This window comes from Musa acuminata, chromosome BXJ1-2, assembly GCF_036884655.1.
Source record: "Musa acuminata AAA Group cultivar baxijiao chromosome BXJ1-2, Cavendish_Baxijiao_AAA, whole genome shotgun sequence".
Classification (NCBI taxonomy): domain Eukaryota; kingdom Viridiplantae; phylum Streptophyta; class Magnoliopsida; order Zingiberales; family Musaceae; genus Musa; species Musa acuminata.
Window position 1 is genome coordinate 24,682,348 of NC_088328.1, and position 17,218 is coordinate 24,699,565.

Here is a 17,218-nt window from a genome sequence, read left to right on the forward strand (position 1 = left end):
TATGCGCTAGCATTTATTTCAAGCAGCAGTGTTTATGGTGTTCAATAGTCATAACCACCGATAATAAATTCTTAGTTCAATTGAATAATTCAATAATAGTCATAACCACCGATAATAAATTCTTAGTTCAATTGAATAATTCAATAACAAGTAAATGACAATGATTTGAGTAATTTGTCCATCCTCAACTTAAATCTCAGCAGTTATGGGTATAAGATGCCAAGGGGGTTCCTTGGTTCCATTGATTCAATGATCGAGATGAGTGATTGAGAGTCCGATTGAATCTTTAGGGTGGTTATTTATAGTTGTTGAGCATGGTGGAGCCCTTTCATCAATGGATTGTGCGCTTGTAAGGGAAGCTGCCCACAGCAGCAATGGTGGAGTTGGAAGTCGAGAGGAAGCAAAACCCAATACCTACGGTAAGTTCAGTAAAAAAGAATGAACCATCACATTACATAATATAGTCAAAAGTTTCACCCCTTGGGTTCGGATCCAGAGTATTGAATTTTTTTTTTAAAACAGTAACAACTTTCATCGAAATTAAAGAAAGATAACAAGAGGATTGGATGATATATCAGAATCACCCACTTTATAAAAACATGAGAACCCATTGGTTCTTAGAAAAGCAACAAGCTGATGAACTTTGCTGTTGAGAGCCTTAGGGATAAAACTGTGAGCAATGATGTGAAGTTTGGCCATAAATAACGTTACATCAGAAATAATGACAGAAAGGAACCAAGGGATTTCCTTGGCACTGTTAACAATAGATATTAGTGATTGGGAGTCAGTTTGGATCCAGGGGTGGTGCCACTGCAGTGCCTCTGTGTGTTTCAGCGCCTCCAGGACAACGAGAGCCTCTGCCATTAGGGGATTCGATCGGCCCACAGCTAGCGATGAGTTTGCAGCAAAGAGGAAGATAAATCTGGTTCCTGCAGAAAATTCGAAGTGAAGTAAAAGATTTCTCACATTGTAATATGTAGCCGTAGATCCCATTACCTGGTTGAGGATACATAGTGCATATATTCCTAGTTTTCTCAGGCGAAGGATATGATTCAGCGATTTCATTGGTGAGGGCAATCACCCTGGAGACTATGGTAGGAGGTTTGGCACGACAGTCATGGAATCTGACCTCATTCCTATTGAGCCAAAGACAACAAAAAGAATAGGAAATGAGACTTAAGATCGTTCTAGAGATTTGTTTGTCATGACCATCTCCCTCGTGAAGCCAAGATAAGCCCATGTGTCAAAGAACTTGAAACAAATTTCAATTTGGCCTGGAGCAGATTCCAAAAAGAGAGGGCTGAAGAACATTGTAGGAGAATATGTGGGGAGGTATCTACCGAAAGGTGACATACAAAGCAATTATCTTGCTGGTGGCGTAGAATATGTGCAAAGAGGTCAGAGATGGGTAATCGGTTCCAGAAGAGTTTCCATAGAAAGAGTTTTAACTTTAGGGGAGATAGGAAGGAGCCATATCGCCTTCTAGCCCTGCCAAACCTCCTCCTTAGAATCTGATTTGATATACCGATAGAAATCAATAGTAGACAACAAGCCTAGGAGATTGGGTTGTCATATCCAAGTGTCCTCATCAAGAGCTCTAAGAATATGTATTCTAAATATTCATTCAACTAGGGAACCGTGGAAGAGCCACTCAAACAAAACAACATTCACGCGATTAGAAACCAAAAGATCAACCACAAGACAAAAATTGAAGATTTCCTCAATGTTTAAGTAATGTTTAAGCGATTTGAAAACAATGATGAACAGGAAGTCACACAGTTGCAACAATGAGAATCAGTAATTTCATGGAGATAAAATTATCATTAATTTAAGCAATGTTAACATGATGCACACTTAATAAATTTACCAACCATTAATCACCACATGTCATATTGAAACAATTTGCAAAATAGGAGATGGATGGTATCAAGTGCACATCATACATTCATAGACACATACACATGGCCACACGAGGCATGCACATTCACACACTGTTCAAGAGGAAAGGCTTAAAGAAGAAGGTATTAGGACATCAAGAGCCAGAGATCCTATGAAGTCTCAGTTTAGGCAAAAAGCAACATGTTAAATTTGATAAGAGGGGCCAAAAGTAGACAAGCTCTGATACCAAAGAATATAAATACTAATCTTCTTATTGACATTAACCTAGCCAAAGACTAGCTTAGCTGGTAAAGACATTGATAGTTTATCGTAAGGTCTTGGACTCAAATACCACCTTTGTCGCTTACTCTTAAAAAAAAAAAGAAACCCTTGCCAAAGAGAAAATAAAATGAAATTTGCTCATAAGGTTCACTGCTATGAAATCACAACATACATTTCTGCTCACATATATTCTTATCAAGGTAGAACCACATAAATAACTTTCATCCCATTTTAAAAGGAATTTTCATCTATTGAATTTTAATTGTTTATCTCAACGTCTACTACTAAAGAAGCAAGGGCAGATGACTATTAAGAATATTCTTACCAGATAAGTTTTAGTCTCACCAACATAAGTCAAACTCGTTGCTCTGTTGGAGCAGAATTGCTGAGACCGACCAAAGAAAGCACAAGGATGTGTCTTAACTGCCTGTCTACAACCAACTAACCAATTACATTTCACATTGGTAAAGCCCTCTCTGCTTCCCTTTCGATAAAATGATTCATGTGAACAGAATTCCAAGCTGCATAATAATGCATGTCGTAAGGTGCCAGAAAAGTATAATTTTACAACAAACATGGAATATGCATTTAAGGCCCATGGCAGGGAAAAAGAAAGTCGCAGTCTTCTAATCATCGAATACAACAAGGAAAATCTTACGAACAAAGCAATCCAAATCCTAGAGGAACAAAACGTCGAAGATCCTTCGACTTCCGTGACTCATCCCCAAGAAAAAGTTTCTACTATCATATGTGAAACGGTTTGAATGGCAATAATCGAAGCAATACGATCAAACATCAAGAAGAGTCAGAAAGATAACCAGAACAAAATTAGTTCCTGCAAACCCTAGATCGAAAAACACAGAAAACATCTTTTTCAAAGTACCGGTAATCAAGAATGGAATACACTTCACAATTCATTGGGTTGTCATGACAAAGAAATTCCTTACCAAGGGAAGCGGCGTACAAGGGACGGTAATCATGAGGAGGATCTGGGGATGGAGACGGATCTAAGAGGAGAAATTTCTCTTGGTAAGGAATTTCCATTCCAATCTCGCACCAGAGCTCCTGCTGCTGCTCGCGTCGCCTCCGGTTCCGGCGACAGACTCCAAAGAAGACGAGAGCAGCAACGAAGAAAAGATCACGTAAATGAGGAGGAGGAGCTGCGAAAGCGGCCCTCTCGTCGGCGGCGACAGCTTCGACGGGGTTTCCGGAGACCAAGGTGGGTTCGCTCGATCTTCCTCGCCCGTTGGGCCGGAATTCAAATCTAACAGATCATTTGGGGCTTTCTTGATTCGATTTCAAGATTCGACTCACCAGTCTGCATTTGTATAACCTTCCAGAGTCTGAACAAATTCTGAACAAGATTAGAGCTCAAAATTTGTAGAAACAAGATATCGTTATAAGCTATTTCACAGATTAGATAACAAACATGTTTCGGTACAAATTCGGGTACTTAGCTACGATGACACATCATGTACCAACTTGGCAAAGAGATGGATCGAATTCATATGCCCCATGCCTCGAGCCTTCCATTGTGATGGCAACCTAACCAAATATAAGCAATATACATCGGTACAAGCTTCTTGATCTGAACATTCGAAGGGGTAATGCACCCTTTACGATGGAGCTTGTCCTCCTTTTCTTCCAACATAACAGACATTAGCGGTATTTTCTTTTTTTAAATGGTGTAAGTATTCGCACATTATTTTGAGTTAGTTTTACTTTATGCCACTCTTCTTTTAGATTTTGGTAATCAGTTTTACCTAAAGCCGAAAATAAAAATCGTAATAATTAGTTTAATATGAAAATTGTTGTACTAACACCACTAATGTTTGTTCTAAGTTCGAAAGAAAATTTTGAAGGGTTGCATTAAATCATCGATAATGTCAGATTTTATAATAAAATATTATATTAAAATCACTAATAATCATTCCAAACTTAGAAGAAAAGATGAAGGTTTGTGCTAAATCAATTAAAGCAAATGTAAAACCATGTTTTATGTCAACTTTCTTTTAGATTTTTGTTATTTTTTTCACTTAAAATGGATGATGATGATGATGCTAAGTTTGAAATGAAATGTATTATACTAATAGTGCTAATGCATGTCTCAAGCTCAAATAAAAAAATTGAAGAGTTATAATGTTACAATGTTACAATGTCCTAATGTTTTAAGTCGAAAATCTCATAAAAGATGTTACAATGTTCAGGGCCTAAATCCTGATTGTTTTGATGAAAATATAAATAAAAAATTAATCATATTCTATAATATTTCTCTAGTCCAAACGAATGCATTTTAATTCAGTTGGGAAACACAAGTTGATTGATGATATGGTAGAGATACAAATTGGTTAGCTAATTTTATTTAGAATTTTAAAGTAATATAGCTAGGTGAAAAGAGAATTGATCTCATGAGTTCAACACTCTTTATTATATCTTTAAATTTATTTATTTATCTTTTCTCAAAAAATTATACTACAAATACTTCAAATGTCTCTATATCCTATGTGGAAAAAACCACCATTTACATTATTATTTGGCTATATACAATCAAGTCAGTCATGATGTACTCTTTTTTCTATGATAATGGATGAGGCATAACTTATGTAGACATCAACTTTCCACTCCTTTCAAAGATTAAACAAAATAAATTATAATAATTTTTAGTTATTTTTTTATTCATTGGTTTCTCTTTTCAAAAAGTAACCAAATTATTATGGGGTCAAGTCAATTAGAATGATTTTTAATGATTTTTTTTATTCGTTGATTACTTTTTTTAAAAAGTAGCCAAATTATTAATTGGGTCAAGTAAACGATAATGATTTTGATAACATTTTTCTTTGATTCCATTCTTAATGGTGGCTTTATTTTATGAAACATGTCGTTATCTATCTCTCTCTTTTTCTCTTTTTCTTTTTTTGCCGTGAATTTCATGCTACATTGACAATTGAAGAGAATGACGGCTTTTGACTTCCACCATCAATTTCCTATCATATTGTTGAATGTCTATATCTGCGGTCAAGCTTGGTTATGATATGGAATGCGGCACTAGTAGTGGAAATTAAGCAATGAAAAAGCCTCCACCATAAGTTGAGTTTCTAATTTGTTTTGGACATTGACTTATTTTCGTATTACTTGACTTTGACTAGTGACAATTTTGTTGGACACATATTCTTGTGGAACGATTCAGCCTCATCCAGGAGATCCCTCGTGACAACTTTCTCCTCTAATGGAGCACTCACGCATGCGTTAGGCAAATATGAGCTTATATATTAATACGAGAGCTGCCGGGTTTAGGGGTAGAGCTCGCTGTTAAACATGAGCCGGAGAACCCTTCTTCTTCTTGTCCTCACCTTTTCTGGCATTGAGTGAAGTAAATGATAATGATTTGAGTGATTTTTTTTATTTTCTTTAATAATGAATTAGATAAATGATAATGCTTCAAAGTAATTATCTTACGTTACCTTCCGTGAATGGATCATTTAACATGACACAATTTCTTTAATAACAATTAACTTGAGATAAGTTGATATTAACCAAACTTTGATGATAAAATCTTCACTTAATTGAATGATTCAATATATTAATTGAATTAAGTAAATGATAATGGTTTGAGTGACTTTTTTTTTATTTCCTCTGTTCAAGAATTAGACAAATGGTTGGGTTAAATAAACGATAGTGATTGAAAGTAGCTTTCTTTTGTTTCCTTCGGTAAATGAATTATTTGACACAATATGATGTCCATAATAGTAATTAACATGAGATAAGTTGATGTCCTTAATATATTAAAATAAAGATTAATGTTCCAAAATCAACACTACTAAGTATTTGATTATTTCTTTTAACCACCATTCAATAACTAATTCTTTATTATAAATTTTTTACTCAATTTAATGATTTAACACATTAATAGAGTCAAGTAAATGACAATAATTGAGATCAAAAGAGTGTAAATTATCCATCCTCAACTTAATCTCAGCAGTTACGGGTATAAGGTGCCAAGGGGTTTCCTTGGTTCCATTGATGATCGAGATGAGTGATTGAGAGTCCGATTGAATCCTTAGGCTGGTTATTTATAGTTCTTGAGCATGGTGGAGCCCTTTCATCAATGGATTGTGCGCTTGTAAGGGAAGCTGCCCACAACGGCAATGGTGGAGTTGGAAGGCGAGAGGAAGCAAAGCCCAATACCTACGGTAAGTTCAGTAAAAGAGAATGAACCATCACATTAAATAATCTAATCAAAAGTTTCATCGAAATTAAAGAATAGAAAATGAGACTTAAGATCGTTCTAGAGATTTGTTTGTCATGACCATCTTCCTCGTGAAGCCAATAAGCCCATGCGTCAAAGAACTCGAAACAAATTTCAATTTGGCCCGGAGCATATTCCAAAAAGAGAGGGCCGAACAACATTGTAGGAGAATATGTGGGGAGCTATATACCGAAAGGTGACAGACAAAGCAATTTAATTATCTTGCTGGTGGTGCAGAATATGTGCAAAGAGAGCAGAGATGGGTAATCGGTTCCAGGAGAGCTTCCATAAAAACAGTTTTACTTTAGGAGAGAATAGTAAGCAGCCATGTCGCCTTCTAGCCGTGCCAAACCTCCTCCTTAGAATCTGATTTGATATACCGATAGAATTGGATTGTTATATCAAGTGTCATCATCAAGAGCTTTAGAAATAGGTATTCTAAGTATCCATTCCATCAGGATCCGTGAAAGAGCCTCTCAAACAAAACGACATTCAAGAGATTAGAAACCAGAAGATTTTTGTTTTATGTCACTTTCCTTTTAGATTTTTATTTTTATTTTTAACTTCAAATGGATGATGATGATGATGCTAAGTTTGAAATGAAATGTATTATACTAATAGTGCTAATGCATGTCACAAGCTCAAATCAAAAAATTGAAGAGTTACCTAAGATCGCTTGTAAGCGTCCTAATGTTTTAAGTCGAAAATCTCATGAAAGATGTTACAATGTTGAGAGCCTAAATCTTGATTGTTTTGATGAAAACATAAATAAAAAATTAATCATATCCTATAATATTTCTCTAGTCCAAACGAATGCATTTTAATTCAGTTGGGAAACACAAGAAGTTGATTCATGATATGATAGAGCTACAAATTGGTCAGCTAATTTTATTTAGAATTTTAAAGTAATATAGCTAGGTGAAAAGAGAATTGATCTCATGAGTTCTATCATACGCACACTCTTTATTATATCTTTAAAATTATTTATTTGTCTTTTCTCAAAAGGTTACACTATAAATACTTCAAACACCATTATACATCTCTACATCCTCCATGGAAAAAACCACCATTTACATTAATATTTGACTATATACAATAAGTCATGTTATACTAACTCTTCTTTCTATGATAATGGATGGAGGCATGGCTTACCTAGACATCAACTTTCCACAACAATTTGAATGGGATGCTTCCGGAAGGCATCAAATGGTTGAAGGGCCTCGTCGAATTGGATCTCTACACTAACTCGTTGAGCTTATCGGAGGTCCAATTGGCTAATCTATCAAGTTTGAAAGATTTGGACATTTCATACAACTCTATATACTTGAACAAAAACGATGATTGGATCCCTCCCTTTCAGCTTAACACCCTTTGGATGGGATTCTGTCAAATACTGCCCATGCCCCAATTTCCGAAATGGCTCCGAACACAAACCACTCTTAGTGAATTATATTTATCAAATACAGGGATCAAAGAAACGATTCCCAATTGGCTTCCATCCGGTCTCCAATATTTGGATCTATCCGATAACAAGATTACTGGTGAGATACCACAATTCTTTCCAAAATTAAAATATTTATCTCTTTCAAATAACTCATTCTCTGGGAATCTTTCACCAAGAATCACAAATACCATGCCAAGCTTACAATGGTTTGATCTATCTACGAATAATATGAGTGGTGAGATTCCCTTTTCTTATTGTCAATTGAGGAATTTGGAAGGGCTTCAGCTTTCTGAGAATAATTTGTCAGGAGAGGTTCCTAATTGCTGGAAAAATTCCTCAAATTTACTTCTTTTAGACTTATCAAGCAACAAATTAGTAGGTGGAGTCCCTGATTCGCTCTGTAATTTGCAAACGCTAGAGTCACTGCACTTGAGTCACAATAATTTATCCGGGCCGATTCCTCATTGTTTAAAGAGTTGCACAGAACTATCTACTCTCGACTTGGGCCACAACAACTTTATCGGGAACATACCAACTTGGATTGGAGAAAGCCTATTGTACCTGAAGACACTTAGCTTACGCTCCAATGCTTTCATCGGCAGCATTCCTCAATTATCTTCTCTACCATCTCTTCGAATCTTGGATCTCTCCAACAACAATCTTTCAGGAACGATACCACAGAGCTTTGGGGACTTCAGTGCATTAAAAAGTGCTCCTACGTATCAGTGTTGTTACTTCAACAATGATAGTCTCTCTGTGGAAGATATGTGGCTCTTCATAAAAGGAAGTGAAATCAAGTATACTACCTCCAGACAACTTTCAATTGATACACTTATTGATCTCTCCAACAATAACTTATCTGGAAACATCCCTGAAGAGTTGGGGAATTTGCATGGATTGCGGAGCTTAAATCTGTCCAGAAATTACCTTATAGGTCAGATACCATGGAGCATTGGCAGAATGAAACAACTGGAAGTTCTCGATCTATCAAGAAATAATCTCTCTGGTGCAATTCCTTCCGATTTGATAGCCTTGAATTTCTTGAACCAATTAAATTTATCATATAATAATCTTTCAGGAAGGATTCCCACTGGCAACCAGTTGCAAACTTTTACTGATCCATCTATTTATGCCGGCAATCCAAATCTTTGTGGCCCTCCTCTCCCCAAAAATTGTACGGTAAATATAGCGAAGGTTGATGAAGAAGAGCAAACTAAATATTATTCTGAAAGCAGAATGGAAACACTTTGGTTATACACGAGCATCACGCTAGGATTTATTATCGGATTTTGGGCAATTTGTGGAAGTCTTTTGTTGCGACGGACATGGAGGATCACGTACTTTCGCGCCATTGATAACATGTGTGACAAGCTATACGTGGTGATGGTAGTGACCGGAGCAAAATACAAAAGGAAGCTATGATAACTCATCTGACTTAAGCAATAGCAATGGTATTGGTATCAATTAGTATGTGATACTCTCATGGTTTGCATGTCTTTTCAACATGATTTTAATTTTTCCTTTTTGTGCATGCTATAGTGACTCTGTTATATGATCTGTTGATGCTTGTCTTCGTAGTTGTTTGTCAAAACTTTGTCATCAAAATATGAGTCCTCTGCCTATGGTTTATGAGTTGTTATTTGCTTCATGCAGCAGTGATTATGGTGTTCATATATCTATGCTTGTAAGGTGATTCATAATTTAATTAACAAATCCTAACTATGTTGTTAGTGGGGGTCGACATGACTCATCCAACTTAAGCAATAGCAATAGCATTAGTATCAGTCAGTATGTAATACGCTCATGGCTTGCATGTCATGTCAAAAATCATAAGAGTTTTAGCTTGACAGCATCCAGGAAAACCATGTAAACCGTAGCATGGGTTTCGTTGGACTTATTATTGACACTAACAATAAGTAAATTACTTTATCATCACGGGAAACAAGAAGCTCATCTCCACATGGAGACACCTCACAAATGTTTAATTAGAGCACCACTTTGTTCCTGCTACATTACATTAATTCTAGGGTGCTCATCATAATACATATACATATCTATCTATCTGTATATTGCATAATATAAAAGTGTAGGAAGAAGTAAAGACTTGTTATTTCAAGGGTGAAGTGTATCGAGACATGTTCCACATTGGCAAAAGCTTAGATCTAAACAATCTACATTGAGACTATAATGTGTATGCTTGTAATAAAGATGTTTTTTTCCTTTATTTATACAAACTTGTTTTAAGTTAAGAAATACTTATTTTGATGTTTGATAAATTCCCTTCTTCGTATCACCGCATCTTCAAATTTTCCTTCTTTTTTCTTTCTTCTTCATATTATCCCATTGGTTTTAGCAAACAAAAAGGATTATGAATTTTATTTTCTTTAAGTAAATAAATACATGTAAAATATCACAAAAGAACTAAACCTCAGAGTATCTCACATTATAAATTGACAAGAGTATCGTGGATACCAAATCAATCAAACAATTCAATAGGAAATATTCTGTTTGGCTTTAGACAAACCTTACACACATTATTCTTTGTATCGATTGCTACCTAACGGAGGCACACTCGCTGTACATCATGTGCTCTTCTTCACCCTAAACAAATATATAAGTATATTATACATAAGAAGGAAGCAACATGGTTTATTGGACCATCGATTATTGTTTTGGTTAACGGTTTCATTAGTAATGTCTTAATTGATAATACAATGGGCTCTTATTGGCTTAAATTTGCATAATTGAATCCTTGTTCATTTAAATTAAAATGTCGAAAAGATAAGCAAAAATACCATGAATATTCTTATTGACACAGAAAAGTTATTAATAATTGAGTTTCTACATCTCTATTCCACCGGTCCAACGTGAATGATTAAAGTTTTTGGATTTTGCTATACTAAGGGATTGATACGAAAAGATATCTGTCTTTAATCAAAACTTTGACACAGGGGTACCAATTTGTTTAAAAAATAAAAATTAATTTACTGAATTTACTATGTTAGTGGGAATTAAAATATAATATATTCTCTTGTGAAATATTGTTCTCCTCGTCACTTGCGACTATTACCAGAATATTTCTAGGCCTACATCATATAGATGATAGATCATTTTTATTATTTTACTGCTGACCTTCATTCTATCATAGTCTCGTTGTGAGCTGCCTTCACCATATTATGAGAATCACCATTACGATGATATTACTATTGCAACACCTCCGTTTTATTTTGTCACGATAATAACCCTCACTGGAATGGCTCCCACAACGATCACCTTCATAGCAATGGCCCCTATGACGATAACCTCCGAGACCCTTAGGACTTCCCTTTTTTAATGTCTCTATCGGGAGAGTTAGAGAGGGCACGAGCGTACTCAGCTAACGTGTGCAATAGCGACGGCACGCAGAGAGAGAGAAAGATTAGGATATTAAGTTTTCTGTTTGACGATTAGTGGCTAAATATTATCAGTTTTTATCCAAATTTTATGCAGAGAATCCTTGCGGCAAGCTCTACAATCTTATCGGTGTTGATATGCAGTTTACCCTCTTTAAGGTACTTTCCTGTTATATTCATTTTATGAGACCTAAAATTCTTTTATGATGAGATCTAACGAACATATACTATTCTTGAGCCAAGATATATAATTTTGATGTTATTATGATCCTCTTGCTATTCTAGAGAAGACTTATTATTCAATAATGAAAGTTTTATGTAGACTACGGTCCCGTGATTTTTCCTGCACTGGGTTTTCCATGTTAAAATTTGGTTTCACCGTGTGATTGATTTATTGCTCTATTGTTTATACTGTTCTGGTTGATATTTCTATTTTGATATCAAATTGATATTTTGATGAGGAATCAATTTTGATATACAAGTTTTTCCCAACAGTATACTATGATAAGGATGAGGGTAGAAAAGGTGGATGAACGCACCAGCTTAAAGCTTTCTCGAAAAGGCAATGTAACCTTAGACGCACAACGATAGTGAAGGATGAGGGTGAGGGTAAGGGCAAGAGTTAAGACGACGAACAAAGACGAAAGCACAAAGCTAGCATTTGGAGCAAGAGGTGAGGCCAAGATAAAGTCGTCTTTTAAAAAATAAAAAAAATATTTTATGAGAATTAAGCAAAAAGAGGGAGCTCTCGAGGAACAAATCGAAAATTGAAGTTTTTTTTAGAGAATATATAATAATTATTATTATAATACTAATAATTTTGCCCAACTTTTAATCGTGGTTTCGACGTCTTTACCGCCCCTACAACAGCGGTTTGTTTCTTCTAACGACTCTTATTCCTACTATTTTGTCGGAAGAAGCGGCGATCTCGAGTTCCAGGAGCTGAGCTGCCACATCTCATGGACACCACGTGAACTAAGGGGTTACGGGTGAAAGAGGAAGGAAGAGCAAAGATGTCGGAGGATCGACTGGCTTTAACTCCGGCGACGTCACTGCGTCCCATTAGCATTAGAAGTGTTCAGGGTTTGGAGGGAATAATGTGATGACACTGAACTGCTCGATCGCTACATGCATCATATATTATCGTATCAACCACACCGAATCAACTCAGAGAGGGCAGACCAGGCAAGCTTTTCCAATCGTTTGTTGGCATGGATCCCGCGACCGGTCGCGGTTTGGAAGCCACCTGTTCGTCTCTCTCTCTCTCTCTCCCCACAACACCACCCACCCCATCAATGTTGTACCTTCCACCACTTCTTTACACACCAACCTTCTCCTTCTCCCTTCAGAAACCGGTCCCCTTACCCCCCCTCCCTGTCCATCTGTCACTACATCCTTGCAGAATTCGAGCTCGTGGGCTCCTCTTCCTTTTGCTCCTCCTCCTCCTCCTCTGCCTCTGATGGATTTTTAAGCACGGTCGAAATCCAAGTTGCCTCATAATATCGAAATGAAATTGATAATAGGTTCGAGTAAGCATCGTGGTTTAATATAATTAATTTTTTTTTAAATTATTGAACAGATAAATTAAACCGATCAATTGAACACTTTTTTTTATTTTTAAAGAGAATTTCCCCTTTCTTCCTCCAATTGAATCGATTTTATCTATTAATCCAAACCGGTTCAAATTAATATTATATATTATAAGTTTAATAATAAATAATTATTATTTAATTAAACAAATAATATATATATATATATATACTTATTTAAAATATGATAAAACATAACACAATAATATTAATTATATATTAATAAAAATTGAAATTGATCAATAAATTATTTAAATGTTAATCAAAGAGAATGTGATTATAGTGCTACGTAAAATAATATATCATATCATATTTCGTTTAGACATTCGAGTTGATTAGTATGTTATTGTATAATTAATAGATATCATATTTGAAACAATGTACGAGTAAACTTTTTTTATTTTTTAAACTAATAATAAATTCTATAATTTTAATTAACATTTTAATACAAAAATCAATTAAATAAAAAATAAGTAATACTTATATACACCTTATGTAGAGGTTTTCATCTTAGAAACCAATATATTTCATACTTGAATCCCTATTCTCATTATTTTAACAGAATTAAGATAAAAACCTCTACATAAGCATGAATTTCTCTAGCAAATTCATGCTAAATATATATAGCGCTCATTCTCTAAGACTATTAAGGTTTCTTTTCTGAAAACTATTGCGTATTTTCCGCGTTAATCCGACTCCACGCATGGCTGATAAGACAAAGGCGCTCTCTCTCTCTCTCTCTCTCTCTCTCTCTCTCTCTTCCACGTAAGAACGAAGACAAAATGACTTGTTTGCCGGCCTCCGGACTGAGAATTATAAATAAAGAGATGGCAAGTCATAGCAAGCAAGAGAAGAAGCCTCGCAAGTTCGTAATGCTTTAAGAAATTAGTGATGCATGCTTGGTATCGTGAATTCATTAGCCATGAATGCTGCTGAAAGATTCATGATGTTATCACACGCCATCGTTTGAATTGCTCCATCTTCCTTCTGCATCCGGCTTCTTGTCCAAGCATGTACACAGTATGACAGAGAGCTGACCGCAAAACCATGCTCTCGCTCGGTTTGCGGATATGACGGATGCCGTCATTGGCCTCAACTTTTCTTTGTATACTTAACGGGGAGTTGTATGTCGTTAGGAAACCCACGCATGCATGCATGCCTGCCTGCATCCTAATTTGGTTCTTTACTGCTCCAATTAGGATTCTGTATATTGATCATCTTAAACTTTTAGAACTACCGATCACCCTTTGTTTATGAAAGGGTCAAATATTCTTTAATTATGTGATTTACACAAATCATGAAGTCATGGGAGCAATTGAGGAATGTCAAATCTTTTTTATAAGAAGACTATAGATTGGTCAGAACCATAATTAAAGAATTGTGCTCTCGTTTCTTTTTGAGCCTCTTCTGATGCCTCATATATATCCAACAACAAAAATTGATACCACGACTGAATCCAATGCTTGTTTTGAATGTACTAATAAAGCTTTTAACCATACAGAAAAAGAATGCGAGAAGTGAAACATGACACCCATAGAAGAGTAGTAGAGTTGTCTCAAGTTTACACAGAAGCGCAGTGTCATAAACATTTGACTTGGGTATGGCTGTTGATCTGCAGGAAATAAAAATGGTGGTGGTCAACATTTCCTAATCCATGATAAGCATCTCAAGGTTCTCTCTGATGCTAAGTTTTCTTCCCCACTACTTGTGACATCATTCCAATTCCTAACCCATACATAAGAAACTTGTCATACTCTCTGATCTATTCAAAGTTTTGACCAAGTTGGTGCATTAGCTGATCCCTCACCTAAACTATTTTGGATACCACTTGAATCACCAAATATTGGTCAACACTTGGGCAATTCCCTTTTTCTTTAATGGGGACGTAGGAGGCATTGGAACAAAGATGATGCACAATGCAACATATAGATGAGCTGCAAGAGTACTTAAACCTTTTCATCAGCTAATGATTTATGCTGATGCAAGTTCAAAGATCCATCTATATATAGATCTAAATTGCTTTCTTGATCATATATATATATATATATATATATATATATATATATATATATATGATTTATGGATGGGAAATTGGACCTTTTCTACAAATCATATGTGAATATTTGGTAAGGAAACTTGAAGATTGCAAATCCGGTCAATAATCGTAATCACAGGCTAGTGGAGAGTCGCTTGGAACATACAAAGGAAAATAGGCTTATCTGAACTTAAAAATGCATTCATATATCTGAAATGGAATAACATTAAAAGGTTTTTCAATCAAGGTTAGGACCTTTTGCTTTTCAAGTACTAAGAGAAGTGACTGTCTTTAGAATTATCCGAAGAGGTGCCAACTCTTAATCATATTTGTAGAGGATATCAATCCTTAAATCAGGGAAGAAGCAGAGAAGCAGTAAGTTAATTTGTAGGAGCAGATGAGTCTATTATCATTATCTTAGGCATAGGCATTTTGGATCTATGGTTCAAATCTATTATGTTAATGTGTCAGTTAATCAGGACACAGCATTTTCTTAATGAACTATAAGCATGATATTTTAGACAAACCACGTTAAGCAATTTCTTATTATGAATTTGAAACATTATCCAAGGATTTAAAAGAGATCCTTCATATGATAGTTTAATCATGTTCTTTTCAAAAATGTTCCTATGTAGAAATTAAATCTGACAGTGCTATGTCAGTTTAGTCTATCTAATACCTTGAAAAGCTTCCTTGGTCCTAAAGGAGCCACTGGCTGCCGGACGTCAAGGTCATTTTGGCTTTCAAGGCAATGCAATGGGCATTAGTTGTTTGGTTCTCTGAATATAATTGTTTCAAGACAACAAACTGACTACTAGCTGATGATTGGCAAGTGGGAACCGAGGATTGCATTCATTGTTGTTTCTAACTTGTGCCGGCTAGCAAATGCTGGGCTTACACGGTACTGTTGCTTGGTGCTGGCCAACACATTGATCTCAAGCTGCATTGTCGTCATAGCAACTACAGGGCAAATGGGTGATTTGCCTGGACATGTTGCCACCATTGCAGAGGGGTTCTTTCTGTCCCTGAGGGGAATGAAGTTACCAAGTATTTCGTTAGCAGTGGGTTTGCCTTCTACACGCCTACTCTGTTACTGACATAGTTGTTGTCGACCACGTTGATCCAAGCCTGGTCCAAAAAGGCCTCGCGGACTTCACCCAGAAAAGGCTGAAGCCCAGATCGGTGTCGATGTCGTAGGGTATTGAATGCTGCACCATCCGGTTGAGTATTGGTATTTATCGCTTGAGATATGATCCTCTTGGCTCATGATTCAACAGGAGGAAAGAGGTGCAAATCCAATAATTTTTTGTGGGATAAGGAAATTACAGAAAACATAATTAAAATGATGTGCCTGATCACCGCATGATGAAATAATGGAACTTGTGGTGTACTTGTCATGGCTTCCAATTGTAGTGAGCTCTCGTCGTAATGGTGAAGTCCCTAAGCAGTCTGCAGCAGCATAACCTGTTAGGTGCCATGGTTAAACATGATCAAATTGGGAATTCGGAGAAGCTAATTATTTGTCTTCGATATAGCTTTTTCTCCTTTGGTTATGGCCAGCCAAGACTTGCAACTGAGAGATAACAAGTAATGCAATCACACTGACATGGTGATATGCAATTATAAAGTTTTCTCCAATTACAATTAAAAATCAAACTGTTTTAACTATTTAGGATCAATTGTATGGATTTTTACATGTAAAATGATACCCTCCCTTTGAGAATTGGCAGAAGCTCAATTATAATGGCTCTAGTAATATGGATGCTGCTGGAGAGGCTGGTTTTCTTATTCGAAATAATAATAAGTGTACTTTGGATGTTGGATGCAAGCGTACAATGAACATGCCAATACTTTACAATTAATCCGTTGCATCGATGGAAGGGCTCGCTGTTGCATTTAGAACTTGATGCACTTACATGTGGTTGTATACAGAGAAACCATTGAGGATCAAATATGTCGCAACGGCTGTCGCAGCAACAAAATTAAAATTTATATCACTGAATTGCAATTAACCAGAGATAAAATGAGATTCTTCATATAAAATATATTAATACTTCAAAATTAACACTCTTAGGTATTTGACTACTTCTGTTACATACTAATCCCTTTGATGACATATTATCAATTGAATTGAATAATTCAAAGTAAATGATAATGATTCTAGTGATTTTCTTTGTTTTCTCCGTTCAAGAAAACAAAGACACGATATCCTTAATAACAATTCGAAATAGTTATTTTTGATTTTTGATTTTTGAAAACAAGAAAATAAATCGTTTAGTCAAGTAAACTATAGTAGTTCGAAGTAGCTTTTTTTGATTTTTTTTCGATGAATAAATTGTTTGACATGACACG

General features: G+C 35.7%; 1 long non-coding RNA gene across 3 annotated transcripts; it reads right to left on the reverse strand.

Annotated features, from left to right (window-relative positions):
• Positions 1 to 562: 562 nt before the first annotated feature.
• LOC135612831 (uncharacterized) lies at positions 563 to 3,787 on the reverse strand. 3 transcript variants are annotated; one of them, XR_010487116.1, is made up of 3 exons: positions 3,108 to 3,786; positions 2,486 to 2,681; positions 563 to 929 (listed from the first exon to the last, which is right to left on the reverse strand). It is a non-coding gene; the product is annotated as an uncharacterized LOC135612831 (long non-coding RNA). The 3 variants fall into 3 exon arrangements; XR_010487114.1 differs by having other exon boundaries at positions 563 to 2,681; positions 3,108 to 3,503; positions 3,590 to 3,784; XR_010487113.1 differs by having other exon boundaries at positions 563 to 2,681; positions 3,108 to 3,787.
• Positions 3,788 to 17,218: the final 13,431 nt, after the last annotated feature.